Genomic DNA, 15679 nt, shown 5'->3' with positions numbered 1-15679 from the left:
TCAGGATAAGTTTGTCCGCTACACGACCGTAGTTTCTAGCCCGTTCTGGGTAGGATCGCGGGTTCGGGGTAGGGGGGCGTCCCCGGGGGATGTCCCCAGATGGTTGGGGTGTAACTCGACTACTCCCACTTGTCTTTTCGCCACTGTCGCCTCCTTGCTGCTAATGTCTGACTAACTACCTAACAATGTCGCTTTGAAATGATCACTTTGCAAATACATTCAGGACTAGAGCAGAATCATTTGCCAGTGTCATTTCCCTTTTAGGCAAGCTCTCCTTCTTTTCACCGGGAACTTGCTTCAACAGAGGTGACCATGAACAACTAAAGAAATAAAATAAGAAGGTTGAAGGAAAGATAGAACTTTTAAAAAGATAAAATATAAGCAATGGGGGATGGGTAAAACACATTTTTGAATTATATATTAATAATTGGAGATCAGTGCCAAAAATTAAACAGCAGTGTTTCAGTCTAGGCACCTCTAGAAACATCTCATTAATATAGATTTTTTTCACTGACCGTATCAAGTGGCACAAATTTTCAAATGACTGTGGTTCATTCATTCAAGAACATATGCTTTTCTTTTAAACTACTTGGGATTAGAAATGTTTAAAATATGTTACATTCATCTCTAAGTATAATATACTATGTATGGATATCAAAATTGAATTTTAAATTACTATTCTCTCCTAATTTTCTCCTATTCAATATTTTACAGAGTTAGTCTCGCAATGCTTCCATAACTCTCACCCCAGCAGCTCTATGCATGAATTGTTTGACATGTGACCATATGGAGGCAGAGTAGGAAAATAAATAGTATTCTGTTCCAACTGTCAGGAGATCTGGCTTATCATTTTGATTCAGCTAGCTGCTGCTGTGAGGTCTTAGGTAAGGCATTTAATTTTTTTAAGACTGCTTACTCATCTCTAAAACAAAGGCTGAACCCTCTGCCAACTCACTATTCTGCCTCCACAAAGAAAGGATAGGAAATGAAATGTTTTAATAATAATTATTCATGAATATAACAGTAATTTTATTTACATAAATAATATAATTTATAATGAACCCTCTTATTATATTACCAAACTCTCACTGCATGTGGACAGGAAGATGGTTATTTTATCTCTGTGCTATAGACTCAGAGAGATTGCTGATCTAATATTGAGTTTATGAAAGCATAATATTCAGGTTAAAAGTTGTTTCATACTAAAAAAATAAAGTTCCAATGATCAAGTAAGTTTGAGAATTGCTAGTACAAAGAAAGTTGTAAAACTATCTGGAAAGGCTTCTCAGAGACCTTAATACTCTCGCATTTCCCATAGATGTGTAAGGTGAGGACATACATTTTCTTCAGTATATTCAACTCCAAACTGCCTAAGGGACTACTTCTGCAGAGTACTATTGGAGAAGCTCATCTTATATCACAAGCAAGCAATTGGCTGAAAAAAATATATAATGCCAAGTTTTCTCAAACCAAGAAGAGTTGCTTCCACCAAAATGCAGTGAAGTGTAGAGAAATATGGCAATTGTGCTGCAAAAAGCTTTGTTGCTACTCCCTCCCCTTGCTAGCTACTGAATTTTCAGTCTCTCTCTCTCTCTTTCCCTTGCTCTGTGTCTCTGTCTCTTTCCTCTCCCTGCCTCCTTTTTACCTCTGTAGTTAAGAAATTTTTCATATATATATATACCTTATTTGGTATGGTAAACAAATAAAAGTGTTACTTTAAATACTAGGGTGGGTGGTACAGATATTTTTCCCTTAATATTTCTCATACTTACGGCTAATCCTAAGTAAGGTGTATTAATCTTGATGCCACCAGATCACAGTTTGAAAACCAGTTTTTCCTTCAGAGTGACATCAGCATCCTGGCAGCATAAAATGCTCCTTGTGTTGTCTCTCCTTTCAACAACAGAAATTCAGCATCCATCCACAACAAAAGAACCTCTCCTGAGGTTGTGGGATCCAGCACCATACACCATACACCTGGGAGGAGTCTTGCTCACCTGTTCACTGGGTAATAGGCAGACAGACCTTGGGTACCAGCTGTGGACCCTGCAGTAGCCTGTGAACCAGCTCCAGCTCCTCTGAGCCATGATCTGGGAGCGCCTGGAGCACTGACTTGCAGAGTCATCTATGAATGAGAGGGCTGTTGTGGAGGTCCAGGTTTCCAGAGGAGAAGTTCCAGTACACTACTGGGGCAAAAAAATGACAAGTTTGGATGCCTGGAGACGGATTTGCTTGCATCACCCATATCCCATGTTGGCAAAGCTATGGCTAAGTGAGACGTCCTTGGCCTCTGATTTCTACTGCAGGAGAAAGAAAGAGCAAGTGAGTGAGCACCAGGCTCTCTAGCTGTGTGGGACACTGTCAAAGAGGCCCACTTTTCTCTTGCAGCCTCCAGAATACTAATTAGGAGCCCCATGGCTGGGGTGAGGAAGATCAGGAGACCAGTAGTTAAGATTTTTAGAGGCACTAAATGGTGTGATTCCTGCTAACTGTGTTGTGTTTTCCATCAGGAAACCTGCCCAAGAGCTGTAGGGAAAACCTTATCAACTGATCCTTCCAGCTGTTACGCAGGCACTCCCAGTGATCCATGTGCATCACCCACAGCCCCCTACACTCTGTGGCTGGCTCCCTGTGCCTGGTCCTGGGGGCTGCAGCCAGAGTGACCTTTGGTAGACAGTGAGGGAGCAAGTGCAGAAAGCAAGCCACCATTTTCTTGCTGCATTATTCACAACAGCTAGGACATAGGAACAACTGAAGTTTCCATTGACAGATAAATGCATAAAGAAACTGTGGTGTATGTATAGAAAAGAAAAGAAGGAAATCCTGCCTTTTATAACAATATGGATGGACATTGAGGGCATTATGCTATGTGAAATAAGTCAGAGAACAATGAATCCTGTGATCTCACTTATATGTGGGATCTCCAAAAGCCAAACTCATAGATATAGAGAATTCGTGGTAGTTACAAAGGGCTGTTGGTGAGAGAAATGGGGAGGTGTTGGTCAGAAGGTACAAATTTCTAATTGGAAGATGAATAAGTTCTGAGGATCTAATGTACAGCATGTTGATTATAGTTTAAAAATAGTGTATATATACTTGGAAGTTGCTAAGAAGTAAATTGTAAATATTCTTATCCCCCAAAATAAATGGTAATTATGTGGCATTATGAAGGTGTTAGTTGACACTATGGTGGTAATCATTTTGCATTATATATGTGAGAAATGGAGTATTGTCTGTCACATCAGTAAACAAAGGATGTCACAGTCACTGGCAATTTCAGCCACCACCTACAGTGAGCTGGTGAGCCCTGAGGGAACTCAGGAAGGAAACAAAGAATACCTGCTATCTAGAAACCATCAGACTTCGTCAATCCCTATGGTGAGCCCTGAGGAAACTCAGGATGTGAAAACACAGGACACTGAGGCCAGATAGCGGAGGTGCATATCGAAAGGGTAATTTCAGTGAACCCAGACTCTTGCACCTTCCCATGTACAGAAAAGTGCTAAATGCCTTAACTTGACATATATGGTTTCCTTTTATTAACAGTAATCTTTTGTTCCTATTACCTACCCTTTGTTGCAAAACAACTATATATCTTGGCTCCCCTTTCACCTCAGGGTTACAGTTTTCTCAGGGTTACTTGAGATGCTGCCGCCCAGGCTTGAAGTCCTCAGCATGTCCCCCGAATAAAACATAACTCTCAACTTTTAGGTTGTGAATATTTTTTTAGTTGACATATGTGTATCAAATCAACACTTTAATCTTACACAGTGTTGTTAGGGGAAACACTGACTGAAACTGCCCACCCTGGCCAAGCACCATAGTAATCACTTCCATGAGTTATCTTACAACAGGTTGTCCTGGAAAGGAATGTGGAACTAACAAGCTACCACCAACCAGAAGAATTTGGGAAAAGTCAAAAGGAGAGAGGAGACACCAGTCCATAGGTCCTACCAATCTCCTAGAATCCTTCTCGCTGGAATCCATCTTGGCTGAGTGATGCGCGTGCCACCAGGAAGGATCCCAAGTATGAGTGATTGGCCAGAGACAACCTGGAAACTAACCCAATTACAATAAAACCTGAGACCACAAGCCACATGGCAAAGCAGTTCTCCTGGGTTCCCTGACACTGCCGCTATCCACCCAGACGCCCCTTCCCAATAAAGTCTCTTGCTTTGTCAGCACGTGTGTCTCCTCAGACAATTCATTTCCAAGTGTTAGATAAGAGCCTACCCTCGGGCCCTGGAAGGGGTCCCCCTTTCCTGCAACAATGTCATATGTCAATTACATTTTGATAAAGCATAAAAACACCAGAATATTACAGTTTTGAAATTGCTTGTGATTCCTGGTTTTTAATATTATTTTGTATTTTCTTTTTTTGCTCTGAAGCTTTATAATAGCACTATTTGTTAAAGTGTCTCTTTCTCCATCAACCATTCTCAAATCAACTCTGGCCTAAGAAGCTAGAGTCATCCTTCCACTAAAGTAATGATTAAGCTGATATAAAATTAAAAAACAAACAAATAAAAAACCTCTGGAATATAATCAATAATTTATAACAATCAAGGAAATGCTTAATAAAAAGATAAATGGGAGTAGTATAGTTTTTTAAAAATGTTTGCATATACTGAGGAATCCAGAAGGTCATAAACATGCACAGGGCTGGACATATCCTCAGAAAAGATATGAGAAAACTCCAAGCTTTCACTTCTGGCTGAGCCTTAGGTGCTATATAAACAGTGAATGAATGTAAAGCAGACTTACAAATGGTCTTGCTAAACACTGATGGAGTACCACAACACAGATCCAATCTGCAAAGACCAGGAGAGGTGAGATGCCCCCTCACACCAGGAATTTCAGGAAATGTTTGTCACACAACTTCTTAACAACTAGGTAACAAAATGGAAATATTAGTAACCACACACAACAATGAACATAATTCTCACAAAACTTATTTAGAAAAGTCAATGAACAAAAAACAAACAATTCCAAACTGAAACAAGCAGTGACAACAAATCCTGGGGAGGGTAAATTCTTATTTACAAAGTTACACATTATAATATTCAAAATGTCATGTTTTCAACAAAAACCTATAAAGTGTGAAATGAAACAAGAAAGTGTGACTTATTCACAAGAAAAATATTATTAACAGAAATTGCCTCTGAGAAGCCTAAACATTGCAATTACAAGACAAATATTTTAAAATAACAAAAGCAGATGTAGTTTGTTGCTAGTAAACCTACCATAAAAAAATGGAACAGAGTGTCCTTCAAGCTGAAAGGAAGGACACTAGACAGACACTCTAAGCCATGAGAAGAAATAAATGTCACTAGTGAAGGTAAATACACAAGTAAATATAAAATGCACTATTACTGTATTTTTGGTTTGTAACATTTTTGGTATTGTACTTTTGGTTTCTAATAGAAAATTATTACAGAAATAGAAGATTTGGACAACATTATAAACTCTTAGACCTAGAAGACAGCTGTAGAACACTCTACTCAACAACAGAAGAATGTACATTTTTCTAAAGTGCTCATGGAACATATCTCCAGGCTAGATCATATATTTGATCATGAAATAATCATCAGCAAGTTGAGAAAGATTGAAATCATACAAAGCATTTTGTCTCATCACAATAGGATGAAACCAGAAATTAATAAGAGAAGAAAAACTGTAAAATTCACAAATGTGTGGAAATTAAACACTCAAACAATCAATGGGTCAGAAAGAAGTCACAAGAGAAATTAGAAAATATTTTTAAATGAATAAAAAAAAAACCCAAAACCATATAGACTGTAGCAAAAACAATACTCAGAGGAAAACTATGGCTGTCATTGCCTAAATTAAAAGGAAAAAGTAAAGATCTCAACTCAGTAGCTTACCTTTAAATCTTAAGGAATTAGAGAAAGAAGAACACAGTAAAACCAAACTGGTAGAATAAAAGCCATAATAGAGGTCAGAGCAGATATTCAGGAAATAAGTAGAAAAACAGCACAGAGAAGTAACAAAACCAAAAGTGCATTCTTAGAAAAGATCAGCAATATTGGCAAACTTTTAGCTAGACTAAGAAAAAAAAAAAGGATGACTCAAATTACTAAAATCAGAAATGAATGTGGATATATTACTACTGAACTTACAGAAATAAAAAGAATCATGAAAGAAGACTATGAGCAATTATATGTCAACAAACTAATGAAATGGATGAATTTCTGGAAAAACATAAACTAACCAACTCAAAAGCAAATAGAAAAACAGAATAAATTATAAAAAGTAAAGAGACTTATTCAATATTTAAAAACCTCCAAAAAAAGAGAAGCCCAGGACCAGATGGTTTCACTGGCTAATTTTACCAAACATTTAAAGATTGAACAGCAATCCTCCTCAAACTCTTCAAAAAAATAGCAGAGGAGGGAATACATTCTAACTCATTTTATAAAGCTAGTATTACCCTGATACAAAAGCCCTTTAAAGATATTGTAAGAAAACTGCCGACAGAGCAGAAGCAAGAAGAACTACAATTCTGCAGCCTGTGGAATGAAAACCACGTTCACAGAAAGATAGACAAAATGAAAAGGCACAGGACTATGTACCAGATGAAGAAACAAGATCAAACCCCAGAAAAACAACTATGAGAAGTGGATATATGCAAACTTCCAGAAGAAGAATTCAGAATAATGATATTGAACATGATCTAGGAGCTCGGAAAAAGAATGGAGGCAAAGATCGAGAAGATGCAAGAAATGTTTAACAAAGACCTAGAAGAATTAAAGAACAAACACCTAGAAGAATTAAAGAACAAACAAAGAGAGACAAACAATAACATAACTCACATGAAAAATACAGTAGAAGGAATCAATGACAGATTGATTAACTGAGGCAGAAGAACGGATAAGTGACCTGGAAGACTGAATGGTGGAATTCACTGCCATGGAACAGAATAAAGAAAAAAAGAATGAAAAGAAATGAAGACAGCATAAGAGACCTCTGGGACAACATTAAATTCAGCAACATTCGTACTATAGGGGTCCAAGAAGTAGAAGAAAGAGAGAAAGGACCTAAGAAAATATTTGAAGAGATTATACTGGAAAACTAGTCTGAAATGGGAAAGGAAAGATCCACTCAAGTCCAGGAAGCACAGAGAGTCCAAGGCAGGATAAACCCAAGGAGAAACACACCAAGACACATAGTAATCAAATTGACAAAAATTAAAGACAAAGAAAAATTATTAAAAACAACAAGGGAAAAATGACAAATAACATTCAAGGGAACTCTCATAAAATTAAACAGCAGATTTCTCAGCAGAAACTCTACAAGCCAGAAGTTAGTGGCATGATATATTTAAAGTGATGAAAGGGAAGAATCTACAACCAAAATTACTGTAGCCAGCAAGGACCTCATTCAGATTTGAAGGAAAAATCAAAAGCTTTACAGACAAGCAAAAGCTAAGAGAATTCAACACCACTAAACCAGCTCTACAACAAATGCTAAAGGAACTTCTCTAAATGGGAAACATAAGAGAAGAAAAAGACCTACAAAAACAAAACAATTAAGAAAATGGCAATAGGAACATACATATGAATAATCACCTTAAATGTGAATGGAGTAAATACTCCAGCCAAAAGACACAGGCTCGCTGAATGGATACAAAAACAAGACCCATATATATACTGTCTACAAGAGATCCACTTCAGACCTAGGGACACATACAGACTGAAGTTGAGGGGATGGAAAAACATATTCCATGCAAAACGAAATTTAAAAAAAGCTGGAGTAGCAATACTCATATCAGATAAAATAGACTTTAAAATAAATAATGTTACAAGAGACAAAGAAGGACACTACATAGGAGCACCTCAATACATAAGGCAACTGTTAACAGCTCTAAAAGGGGAAATCGACAGTAACACAAAAATAGTGGGAGACTTTAACACCTCACTTACACCAATGGACAGATCATCCAAACATAAAATTAATAAGGAAACACAAGCTTTAAATGACAGAATAGACCAGATAGAGTTAAATGAGATTTATAGGACATTCCATCCAAAAAGAACAGATTACACTTTCTTCTCACGTGCACATGGAACATTCTCGAGGATAGATCACATCTTGAGTCACAAATCAAGCCTCAGTAAATTTAAGAAAATTGAAACCACATCAAGCATCTTTTCTGAACACAATGCTATGAGATTAGAAATCAATTACAGGGAAAAAGCAGAAAAAAACACAACCACGTGGAGGTTAAACAATACACTACTAAATAACCAAGAGATCACTGAAGAAATCAAAGAGGAAATCAGAAAATACCTAGAGACACCTGAAAATGAAAACACGATGATCCAAACCTATGGGATGCACCAAAAGCAGTTCTGGGAGGGAATTTTATAGCTATACATGCCTACCTCAAGAAACAAGAAAAATTACAAATAAACAATCTAACAGTACACCTAAAGGAACTAGAGAAAGAAGAACAAACAAAACCCAAAGTTAGCAGAAGGAAAGAAAACATAAAGATCAGAGCAGAAATAAATGAAATAGAAACAAAGAAAACAATAGCAAAAATCAATAAAACTAAAAGCTGGTTCTTTGAGAAGACAAAATTGATGAACCTTTAGCCAGACTCATCAAGAAAAAGAGGGAGAGGACTCAAATCAATAAAATTAGAAATGAAAAAGGAGAAATCACAACTAACACTGCATAAATACAAAGTACTGTAAGAGATTACTACAAGCAACTTTATGCCTATAAAATGGGCAACCTGGAAGAAATGGACAAATTCTTAGAAAGGTATACCCTTCCAACACTGAAGCAGGAAGAAATAGAAAATATAAACAGACAAATCACAAGTAATGGAATTGAAACTGTGATAAAAAATCTTCCAACAAGGGTGCTTCCCTTGTGACACGGTGGTTGAGAATCTGCCTGCCAATGCAGGGGACATGGGTTCGAGCCCTGGTCTGGGAAGATCTCATATGCCACAGAGCACCTAGGCCAATGAGCTACAACTACTGAGCCTGTGCATCTGGAGCTTGTGCTCCGCAACAAGAGAAGCCGTGTCAGTGAGAGGCCTGTGCACCGTGATGAAGAGTGACCCCCACTCACTGCAACTAGAGAAAGTCCTCCCACAGAAATGAAGACACAACACAGCCAAAAATAAATAAATAATTTTAAAAAATCTTCCAACAAACAAAAGTCCAGGGCCAGATGGCTTCAGAGGTGAATTCTACCAAACATTTAGAGTAGAGCTAACATCCATTCTCCTCAAACTCTTCCCAAATTTTCAGAGGAAGGAACACTCCCAATTTCATTCTATGAGACCACCATCACCCTGATATCAAAACCAGAAAGAGATACGACAAAAAAGAAAATTGCAGACAAATATCACTGATAAATACAGATGCACAAATCCTCAACAAGATACTACTAAACAGAATCCAGCAACACATTAAAGGGTCATACACCATTATCAAGTGGAATTTATCCAGGGATGCAAGCATTCTTCAATATACATAAATCAATCAATGTGATAAACCATATTAACAAACTGAAGAATAAAAACCATATAATCATCTCAATAGAGGCAGAAAAAATATTTTGACAATATTTAACACCTATTTATGATAAAAAAAAAAACTCTTCAGAAAGTGAGCACAGAAGGAACCTACCTCAACATCATAAAGACCATGTATGACAAACCCACAGCAAATGTTATTCTCAGTGGTGAAAATATGAAAGCATTTCCTCTAAGATCAGGAACAAGACAAGGAGGTCCACTCATGCCACTATCATTCAACATAATTTTGGAAGGCCTAGCCATGGCAATCAGAGAAGAAAAAGAAATAAAAGGAATACAAATTGGAAAAGAAGTAAAACTCACTATTTGCACATGACATGATATTATATATATAGAATCCTAAAGATACCACCAGAAAACTACTAGAGCTAATCAAAGAATTAGGTAAATTTCCAGCATACAAAATTAATGCACAGAAATCACTTACATTCCTATACACTAACAATGAAAGATCAGAAAGAGAAATTTAGGAAACAATCCCATTCACCATTGCAACAAAAAGAATAAAAGACCTACGAATAAACCTACCTAAGAATGTAAAACACCTGTACTCAGAAAACTGCAAGACACTGATGAAAGAATTCAAATATGTCATAAACAGATGGAGAGATATACCATGTTCTTGGATTGGAAGAAACAATATTGTGAAAATGACTACACTACCCAAAGCAATCTACGGATTCAATGCAATCCCTATCAAATTACCAATGGCATTTTTTACAGAACTAGAACAAAAAATATTAAAATTTGTATGAAGACACAAAAGACCCCAAATAGCCAAGGCAATCTTGAGGGAAAAAAAAAAAGTAACTAGAGGAATAAGACTTCCTGGGTTGATTATAATACAAAGCTACAGCAATTAAGACAATATGATACTGGCACAAATACAGAAATATAGATCTATGGAACAAGATAGAAAACCCAGAGATAAACCCATGCACCTATGATCACTTAATCTATGACAAAGGAGGCAAGGATAAACAATGGAGAAAAGACAATCTCTTCAGTAAGTGGTGCTGGGAAAAATGGACAGCTACATTGAAAAGAATGAAATTAGAACACTCCCTAATACCATACACAAAAATAAACTCAAAATGGATTAAAGACATAAATGTAACACCAGACACTATAAAACTCTTAAAGGAAAACATAGGAAGAACATTGCTTGGTGTAAATCACAGCAACATCTTTTTTGACCCACCTCCTACAGTAATGGAAATGAAAACAAAAATAAACAAATGGGACCTAATGAAACTTAAAAGTTTTTGCACAGCAAAGGAAACTATAAACAAGATGAAAAGGCAACCCTTAGAATGGGAGAAAATATTTGCAAATGAAGCAACTGACAACAGATTAATCTCCAAAATATATAAACAGCTCATGCAGCTCAATATTTACAAAAACAAACAACCCAATCAAAAATTGGGCAGAAGACCTAAATAGACATCTCTCCAAAGAAGATATACAGATTGCCAATGAACCCATGAAAGGATGCTCAACATGACTAATCATTAGAGAAATGTAAATCAAAACTACAATGAGGTATCACCTCACACCAATTAGAATGGGCATCTTCAGAAAATCTACAAACAACAAATGGTGGAGTGGGTGTGGAGAAAAGGGAACCCTCTTGCACTGTTGGTGGGAATGTAAATTGATACAGCCACTATGGAGAACAGTACGGAGGTTCCTTAAAAACTAAAAATAGAATTACCATATGACCCAGCATTCCCACTACTGGGCATATACCCAGAGAAAACCATAATTCAAAAAGACACATGCACCCCAATATTCATTGCAGCACTATTTACAATAGGCAGGTCATGGAATCAATGTAAATGCCCATTGACAGACGAATGGATAAAGAATTTGTGGTACATATATACAATGGAGTATTACTCAGCCATAAAAAGGAATGAAATTGGGTCACTTTTAGAGACATGGATGGACCTAGAGATGTCATACAGAGTGAAGTAAGTAAGAAAGAGAAAAACAAATATCTATATTAACCAATATGTGTGGAATCTAGTATAATGTACAGATGAACCAGTTTGCAAAGCAGAAATAGAAACACAGATGTAGAGAACAAACCTATGGACACCAAGGGGGGGAAGGTGAAGGGTGGTGGTGGTGGTGGTGGGATGACCTGGGAGATTGGGATTGACATATATACACTAATATATACAAAATAGATAACTATAAGAACCTTCTGTATAAAAACTAAATAAATAAAATTAAAAAAAAAAAGAAAACTACTGACAAATGTTCTTTTGAATGTTCATTTAAAATATTCAACAAAGTACTAGGAAAATGAATCCAGCATCACACTGAAATGATTACACACCATAGTGAAGTGGATCAATCCCAGGAATGAAAGTGTTATGACATATGAAAATCCATCAGTCTAATACAACAAAGAAAATAAAACCTGCTCATCTTATTTGATGCAGAAAAAACATTTGAAAAAATATCCAATGCCCATTCAAATAAAAATATCCAACATACTAGGAACAGAGGGTAGTTTCCTAAGAATGATAAATATTACTTATTCTAATTTTTTTTTAAGCCCTCAAGGTTACACCATATCCAACAGTGAATGACTGAAAGCTTTCCCTCTGTTATCAGGAACAAGATAAGAATCCCCACTTTTGCCACTTCTCTTCATTACTGTACTAGAAGTTCCAAAAGTAAATTAACCAAAAGTGAAAGAGGAAGGAAGGAAAAAAGAAAAGAGGGAGAGAGAAAGAAAGAAAGAGAAAGAAAGAAAGAAAGAAAGAGAATGAAAGATAAAAAAAGAAAGAAAGAAAAAAGAAAGAAAAGGAAAGAGGGAAGGAAGAGAAGGAGGAAGGGGGGAAGGGAGGAAGGGAGGAAGGGGAGAGAGAAAGAGAAAAGAAGAAAGAGAGAGAGAGAAAAGGAGGAAGAAAGAAAGAGAAGGTATCTAGATTGGGAAGAAGTAAAATGATATGTGTGAGTGACACGATGTAAAAATATCCAAAATAATCCACTCACGGAAAACCACTAGGGCTAAAAAAAAAAAAAAAAAAAAAAAAAAAAAAAAAAAAAAAAAATTAATACAGCAAATTTGCAGAGTATAAGAAAAACACACAAAACCAGGTTTTTTTTTTTTTTACTGTAAGTAATGAGCAAGTTGAAAAGGAAATTAAGCACAAACACTTTCATTTATAATAGCATCAAAATGATATAATACTTAGGAATACATTTAACTAAGGAGGTGTAAGTATTATTCACTTAAAACTACAAAACAGCAAAGCAGTGCTTGAAGAAATTAAAGCAGACCTAAGCAAGTGAAACTCTTCATGGAAGGAAGAGTTGACAGTGTTAAAAACAACTTTATTACTAAAATTGTTTTTCAGATTCAATGCAATTCCTATCACAATCTGAATGATCCTAAAGCTGATTCTAAAATTCATATGTAATTGCAAGAGACGCCAAATATCAAAAGCATTTTTGAAAAAGAGCAAAGTTGTGGGCCTCACCCAATATCAGATTTTAATATAAAGTTTCACTAATTAAAGCAGTGTGGTACACTAACACAAGGACAGACATATAGATCAATGAAATAGAATTGAGAGGCCCCAAATAAACCCATATATCAATGGTCTGTTGATTTCCACAGTGTCAAGACCGTTCATTCAATGGGGAAGAAGTCTTTTCAAAAACTAGTGCAGGGGCTTCCCTGGTGGCGCAGTGGGTGGGAGTCCGCCTACCGATGCAGGGGACACGGGTTCGTGCCCCGGTCCAGGAGGATCCCACATGCCGTGGAGCGGCTGGGCCCGTGAGCCATGGCCACTGGGCCTGCGTGTCCAGAGCCTGTGCTCCGCAATGGGAGAGGCCACAACAGTGAGAGGCCCGCGTACCACAAAAAAAAAAAAAAAAAAAAAACTAGTGCAGAGACAACTGGAGAGCTACAGGCAAAATAATAAAATCATTTATTCCATGCCACATACAAGTTCAACTCTAAATGGGTCAAAATCTAATTATGTGAGTTTAAACTATAAAACTCTCAGAAGAAAACATAGGAGTAAATGTTCATAACTTTGGATTTGGCAATGGATTATTAGAAGGAATGAGTCACAATAGAAAAAAATATGTATATATGTGTATATATATATATATATACATATATATATATATATGACTTCTTCAAAATTCAAAATTTTTGTACATCAAAGAAAACTATTAATAGAGTGAAAAGACACCTAAAAAATGGCACAAATTATTTGCAAATCCACATAACCGATGATAGTATCCAGAATATATATATTAAAAAAACCTCTCACACCTCAACACAAAATAAGCCATAAAGTGGGCCAAATAAAAATTAGGCAAAAGACTTGAATGAACATTTCTCCAAAGCAGATATACAAATGTCAAACAAATACATGAAAAAAACTCTCAATATCATTAGTCATTAGGGAAATGCAAATCAAAACCAGAATTAGATACCATTTTACCCTCACTAGGATGACTATAATTAACATTTTTAATTAAAAAATGGGAAAAGAATTACATGTTGGCAAGGATATGAAGAAATTGGAAGCCTCATATATTGCTGAGAGGAATTTAAAATGGTGTAGCCGCTATGTTATACAGCTTGGAAATTCCTCAAAAAATTAAATATAGAGTTACCATACAACCTAGCAATTCTACTCTTATGTATATAAGACCTAGCAGGACTCTGTGGGAACCTCCCATGTACAAAAGCCTTTCTGTAACCCCCATTTCTTGTCTGAAGGGAAAAGGCTTCAGCCCCCTAGACCTTCCCTGAGTTCCAAAGGGCAGATTCAAACAGTTAATAAATAGGGGAATGAGAGAATGCAGAAAGAAACAATAGTGCAGTGTGGGGCAGGGTCCTGGTTCCTCCTGGGAATGTGCAAAACAATCTGATACAAATCTCTGAGTTCTTCTACAGGAACTAGGGTCCCCACCCGGGTGTAGGATGGTGACTGCAGGCTGAGTACAAGCACATGGACCCAGACTGGTTGAAACCAGAAGGCTGATGAGTGAGATTCCTGGAACACCGCCCTGTTAGCTCACCACCAACCAACCAGAGGAAGGTTACACATCCTGCAGCCCTCCCCCTAAATTTTGCCTATAAAAAGTCTTCCCCAAAAACCATCAGGGTGAGGGGGCTTTTTGAGCTCAAACTGCCTGTTTTCCTTTCTTGTCCCTGCAATAAACCTTTCTCTGCTGCAAACTCTGATGTTTTGTTTTGTTTGTTTGGTCTCACTGTACATCGGGCACAAAAACTTGGCTTTGGCAACATATAGACTCAAAGTGAACTTAAACAAAAACTAGCAAGAGTGTTCTTAGCTGCACTATTCACATTAGCCAAACAGTGAAACTCACCCAAATGTCCATCAACTGATGAGTGGATAAACATAATATAGTACATACATGCTGATGATGTATTTAAGATCATTTAAAAAATGAAAATGGAGTAGCTATGGTTCAAGCATCAAAAATGGAGCCAGGTGGCCATTGTGAATGTAGTTTCAGGTATGTTCCTACATTACTGAGAATTCAAATTTTCTGAACTGTATCAAACTCAAGGACATCATCATCAGTTTTTGAAACAGTATCTGCTAGCAGCTGTTAGCTGCAACCTTGTAGTTTTTTTTTTTTTTTTTGCGGTATGCGGGCCTCTCACTGTTGTGGCCTCCCCCGTTGCGGAGCACAGGCTCCGGACGCGCAGGCTCCGGACGCGCAGGCTCAGCGGCCATGGCTCATGGGCCCAGCCGCTCCGCGGCATATGGGATCCTCCCAGACCGGGGCACGAACCCGTATCCCCTGCATCGGCAGGCGGACTCTCAACCACTTGCGCCACCAGGGAGGCCCTGACCTTGTAGTTTTGAAGTCTCCCCACCACCACCTCACCTTCTGCCTTCCCAATATGTAATTGCTTGGACCCTGACCAATCCTTGCTTAACAAGCACCCTTACTTCTTGCCAGCTCCAATCCTGATTGCTGACAAACAAGTTATGTGACCTTGCGGGGTTTTTTTGTTTTGTTTTGTTTTGTTTTGTTTTGTTTTTTGCTTTCTCCCATCTTGTAGTCCAGGGATTACAATTCAAGTACTTC

Source organism: Mesoplodon densirostris, chromosome 14 (genome assembly GCF_025265405.1).
Source record: "Mesoplodon densirostris isolate mMesDen1 chromosome 14, mMesDen1 primary haplotype, whole genome shotgun sequence".
NCBI classification, from domain to species: Eukaryota; Metazoa; Chordata; class Mammalia; order Artiodactyla; family Ziphiidae; genus Mesoplodon; species Mesoplodon densirostris.
Note: the sequence above shows the minus strand (reverse complement) of the source record.